Consider the following 6,159-nt stretch of genomic DNA (forward strand, 5'->3'; position numbering starts at 1 on the left):
CAATGAGTCCCATCTTCTCATTATGTGGCCAAAGTATTCAAGCTTCAGCTTCGGTATTTGACCTTTCAGTGAAGAGCCTGAATCAATTTCTTTAAGTATTGACTGATTTGATCTCCTTGCTGTCCAAGGGACTCTCACATCTTCTCCAGCACTACAATTTGAGAGCATTGATTTTGTAGCACTCAGGTTTCCTTATAGTCCCACTCTCACAGCCATACATTTCTACTAGAAAAAAAGCGCATACCTTTGACTATATAGACCTTTGTCAAGAAGGTGAACTGAGCAACCACAAAGTCACTGTTTCCCTTAGGGCAAGCAAATTCGTTGGAGAGACCCAACTAGAAGCCTGACTAAAGTGGGGTGGAAGAACAGGGGTCCTCCTGAGAGTTTTGCCAGATACCTTCATTTCAGTGGACTCTCCACCCTCTTGTTGGGATGACTGTGGTGGGGGTGGGAAGGACATAGGCATTCATTCTTCACCAATTTCCTCCTAGCCATATAAATGTAAGCAGCCTACCACCCTACTACCCCACCAATTGATCAGTACCCACTAAAGGGACTGGAAAACATTATCCACACACATATCAGCAGTACACTCATTATTTTCTGAAATGATTTTGGTATAATTAAATGGCTCACATAATACCATACTCACAAGGGACACTCAAACATGGCCAACCGACGTCACTGCATTATTTCTGGCCAGAAATCGTGATTTACCAAACCTTCGTGGTCTTTTACAGGTCAAATGCACAGCCCATGACTCAACAGCAAATGACCAGTCCTGAAAGGACAGGGCAAGCAGATAAGCTACTAACAACAGGAAGCAAAAGGCAGACGCCCACACATTTATTCATTTTAAAAACAACTGGTTAGGAGCTAGTAAACAGCCAGCTGCAAACCAAATGGTTGATTGGATTCAGCCAAACTGTTTTGTTTGTTACCTTTCTATAAAGACTTCCTGGAGCGGGAAGGAGGAAGAGAAGAAGGGAAGGAAGGAAGGAAGGATCGTTTGGCCGCATCACCTACCTCATTGCACCCCAGGCCCAGCAGAGCAGCTAACCAGGGTTGCAACTCCGAGGGCCTATGCCACGCATGGGCATGGGCTCAGGCTCAGCTGGCCGCTTGAGGCTTGGGCCCCTCAGTGCCCTGGATTGGGCCGGTTCAGAGCTCCCAGAAGCTGAGAGGAGGATGTTCTGGTTCATGAGGGACAGAGAGCCTGAGGATCCTATGTTCCTCACAGACCCTTTTGTTGTTCTTCGACAACATAAGAGGTGGATGTTGTCAGGAGGCTTTGGCTACAGCCCTTTCCTTAGCATCACAGTTGGGAGCATACCAGGGGCTCGACCTGCTAGCTGGAGCATGCAGGCTGGAGCTGTCTCACCCTTGGGATGCTGGGAATGACAGGTGGCTTCATGCACATGTTTGGGATGATGAATGATACGACTGGGAATGTGGAACACGTGACAAGTGGAGCCAACTGGCAGAGCTTTTCATCCTCCACTGTCATCTCTTGCTCTGACCTGGATGATGGTGCTCCCAAAGTCTACCAAGAAACATCTGAGATGTGTTCAGCACCAGGTGGGATCGGGGAGACAAGGAGAACAGTGAGGGACTCTGACAGTGGGCTAGAGTAGATGTCCATTGGGCATCACATCCAAGACAGGGCACACATCCTCCAACGTTCCCGAAATCACCAAACTGGGGACCAGGAAGAATGACAGGACTACATCAATTTGGATGAGAGCGATGCTGAAGAATTTGGCGAATGGAGGAGAGAGCCATCCAGATACCAGCCACAGTGCCCCCTGGAATTTCATCAGCATGAGGCTATTGGGGCCAGTGGGGGTGGAAGGGCTGAGGCATGCCCTCGGCTGGCTATACAGGGCCTTGAGGACTCCCCCTCCTGACAGTCACGATGCTATGACTGGTGAGGGCCCCCCCAGGTCCTCTCCTAAGTGTCGGTGGGGAAGGGATAACAGATGAGGAATGAAGTCCCTCAGTCATTCCTCTGGCATTTGGAGGAAACCCATTTGTTCTAATATTTTAAGAGTGTGGGAGTTGGGTAAAGATCCTCTGAGAGCCTATATTGGTGATACAGGTCTCAACTGGTCTAGGAAAGGAAAGAAATTCTCCTAAATTGGAGAGTTGACCACAACCACCAAGACCCTCATCATCCAGCTTCTGTTTTCCCTCCTTCCTTCCTATAGGACAAGCTTTCACTCCCTCCAACTTCTAGGTACAATCTCTAAGGGGCAGAAAAGTCACCCCCTGGAATAATTCCAATCCCCCCAATTTAATATTAAATAGAGGTGAGCTGGCCCCTTCAAGCTTAGGAAGCCTTAGAGGGAGCTTTTCACTGCCCTCTTTACTGCTTTTACACGGCCAGCTTCCCCTTCTCAATGTCACCCATCCCATAGTGAATTTACTGACTTTTTTTCTGTTGCTTCCTGGTCTCAATTTTTTTTCTCTAACCCCCAATAAGTACAAAGTCCCTTAGGATAAGTTCTGGGGGTAAGAGCCCTATTTCCCTCCAAAGGTCTGTTAGTTACTATTGAATCCTTTCTCATCTCTACCTAAAAGTCCCATGTTTGGGGCTGTGCCCCGTTCCTACATGGGGAAGGGGTGGGTATTGGGTCCTTTTTCCTCTTGTCCTCTAATACTATGCCCTCATGCATCCATGTACGTATGTGTGCACACAGATAGAAGACACTCTCTCTTGTGTCCCTGTAATGGGAATGTAAATTTGTAAGATCTTCCCTGCCCCTAGGCTAAAGTGCCCCTGGAACCTGGGGTGGAAGGCTTGTTTTTCCAGTAGATACTTCTTGATTGGCCAGTGAGTCAATAAGGTTGTTACTTTCTCTGAGCCAGGAGAAGGCTATATAAGCCCTGATGTGTAGCATTGTTTTGGGGCTCACTTTGAGAAGTGTTCTGTGATTTGATATGGATTATGGGAAGCCATTGTCCAGAGCCCCCTGGCTTTAAAAAACCCAGATGTTGATTTGGTGTGGATGTAATGGTTGGACAGTTTGGAAAGCTGTCTACTTGATCCGTTTCTGTCTTGATACTTCTGCCTGTATACTTTGAAGTTCGGGGTGCTGACCTTTTTCCCCTGAACGAGGTAAACGATATATGTTTGACTGATTAAAGTAAGCTTGTTAACCCATTTTGAGTTGCTTTCCTTTAACAAAGCAGATCCAAGAACCTGTATGGGCAGTCACCCTGAGGACGCTTGGGGTGCTTGCTGCTACAATCCCTTTGCCCTGTGTGTATAAAACTTGTAACTTTATAGAATAAAGGAGAATGGAAAAGAGAAAAAAAAAGACTTCCTAGCCTATTAGGACCATGTTTATCCATTTGCTTTACTAGTTAAAGTTTGAATGCACTTTTGTCATTTCTTAAGGGTTGGACCTGGAGGCGGGAGGCCATGTCCCTTCTTTTCAGGGGAGGCTGGGACCTGAGCCTCTGGAGACAGCATCCTCCCCCTTACTAGCAGCCCAGCTGCAATGACACACAAACCATTTCACGTCCTTCTCTACTGTCCCCCTCTCTCGTGTACTGGATAAGTTTGTGTCAGGTATCACCCAATTAAGCTGGAATTTTAATGCAAAGCAGCAAAGCTAGAAAAATAAATTGGCACCTGTGTCCTAACTTATTCTGGCCTTTCGTTTGTTTGCAACGCATGGGAGAATTGGGTGGTGTTAACGCAAATAAGCATCTGGAAGCATTGGTAGAAGGCAGCAGAAACCTATTAGGAACTGTGTGTCATTCTGAGACTGGGAGAGAATCATAAAATGTCAGAGTTGGAAGGCACTTTAATTGTTAGAAATCATCTAACCACCCTCCCCCTTCATTTTAGAGATAAGGAAACAGAGACCTAGAGAAAAGGGACTTTCTAAAGGTCACACAACCAGAGCTGGGACTGGGACCCAGGGGTTCTGACTCATAGTACTTTCCTCTACCAGAAGCAAATATTACCAATATTTCAAAAGCATGACAGTAGACAGCTCAGGAGCTCATTTTTAATGGCATCCTGGGCTTAGGACTTGTTCCACTTTCTAATACAATCACAAAAAGTTGGGGTCTAAATGGATGTCAGCAGCCATCAGATCCAACCTGTACCCCCAAAGTCAAGGCTAGGCAAGAAACATTTCTTGTGCCAGGCACTGTGCTAGGCCCTGGGGATACAGGGGCAGAAACAGTCTAATGGGGGAGATAAACAGAACTAAGTAGGTACACATGGAGTAGAGGGGAGGTCATCTTAGAGAGAAGCTCTCTGCCACAGCTGCTGCCCAGTCAGTGCTCCTGAAGCTTCTACCTGAAGACTTCCCAGGAGCCTGTGTGCAAAGAGCACGAGCTTGGCGGGGAGAACCTGGGTTTGAATCTTGGCTCTGTTCTCTTCCCTGTGAGACTTTAGCCAAATCATTTGTATCTGGTTGGCCTCATCTGTAAAATGGGGGAACTGGACTAGATGATCTTCAAGTCTGATCCTAATGAGGTGGACCCCGCTAGATCTCCCTAAGCAACCCAATCCACAAACCAAGGCAGATGCAGGAATTCTGTGGAAAACAGGAGCAAATTTTCTTTTCGAACTTTAAATTTTTATTGATTCCTTGTTATTGCGTTATCTTTAATTATTTTTTTAAAATTCTGAACTTAAATTTAAAAAGCACTTCCAATATACAGTTTTTAAAAGTACTGTACATGTGGCTCTCCATTATTTACAATTTGCTTTTCTTTTAAAATGTAATAATCACTAGCATTTATGTAGCACTTCAAGGCTTACAAAGCCCTTCATATGTTATCTCATTGGATCCTCACAATAGCCCTGTGAGGTAGGTACTATTGTCTTCCCCATTTTACAGATGAGAAAAGTGAGCCCGAGAAGTTAAGTGACTTGCCTAGGGTCACACAGCCAGTAAGTATCTGACACAGGATTTGAACTTGGGTCTTCCTAACCCCCAAAACCAGTACTGCACCACCTAGCTGCCTTACACACATATAACAAATTCAACATGTAACTTTTTAAAAAAATTTTTTAATTTTTTTGGAGGGCAATTGGGGTTAAGTGACTTGCCCAAGGTCACACGGCTAGTTTTTGTGTTGAGTGTCTGAGGTTGGATTTGAACTCAGGTCCTCCTGACTCCAGGGCCGGTGCTCTATTCACTGTGCCACCTAGCCACCCCCAATGTGTAACTTTCAATGCTGTCTAGCTTGTCTGTGATTCTTTCTGGCTTTCCTTCTGTTCTCCTGTGCCTTTAAAAATTTGTTTTCAATAACCCTCTCATCTTCTCTCTCTTTGCTGCTATTTACCCCGTCCTCCCTCTTTTCCACTCCCTGCTCCCTCTACCCACTGAAAAAAAATCTTTATAATTGAAAGGTATAGTCAAACAGAATGAAGGATGGCATGAATTCTAAAAAACATTTTTGAGTTGTGGGGTATTCTTCACTCCTAGGACTGTCAGTGATAGGATGACATGGCTGCCGAATCTCCATGGAGATGGAAGACGGTTTCCCCTGCCCCTGAGAACCCATTCCCACTTTAGAGTCTTGAATAATTTACCGCGTAGGGTTGGAATTTCTAGAACCCAGCCCCCCCCATTCTCTTACCCCCAACCACCCCTACCCCAATTCTGTCTCATTTCAATGTAGATTTGCAGAGTCACTGCCACTGGAAATTCCAACAATTTTGTTAGGGGACAGATGGACTAATGCTTTCTTTTTCCTGGAGGCAACTGGAGTCAAGTGACTCGCCCAGGGGCACACAGCTAGTAAGCATCTATGAACTCAATTCCTCCTGATTCCAGGTCTGGTGCTCTAGCCACTGTGCCACTTAGCTGCCCCAACTAGTACTTTAAATGGAAGCAGCTATTGGCTTCCTTTTCTTTAAAAGAACAGTACCTCTCTACAAAGCCATAACTAGCAATTTTTCTACTCAGGGAATATGGTACAAAAACGAATCCAGGGCAAACAATATGAAATGTGCCCTCAAATAGACATTTTGAGACAAATTTAGTTGAGGGGCCAGGGATTAGGAAGAAAGGAAGAACCAGGGACACAACCCCTAGTTATTAAGTGCCAAGCTCAGTTTTTTTCTCTACTACCGAAGAACTCCAAGTTTTCCAGAGCCCTTGAAGTTTGTTTCAGCACCCTGGAGCT

At 45.5% G+C, this 6,159-nt stretch overlaps 1 pseudogene; it reads left to right on the forward strand.

Annotated features, from left to right (window-relative positions):
* The first annotated feature begins 891 nt into the window (after positions 1–891).
* Positions 892–2,462, forward strand: LOC138142082 (myeloid leukemia factor 2 pseudogene; annotated as a pseudogene).
* The last annotated feature ends 3,697 nt before the right edge of the window (positions 2,463–6,159 follow it).

This window comes from Petaurus breviceps, unplaced genomic scaffold (genome assembly GCF_028583685.1).
Source record: "Petaurus breviceps papuanus isolate PSGF00001 unplaced genomic scaffold, PetGlider_PUasm1.0 90535, whole genome shotgun sequence".
Classification (NCBI taxonomy): Eukaryota; Metazoa; Chordata; class Mammalia; order Diprotodontia; family Petauridae; genus Petaurus; species Petaurus breviceps.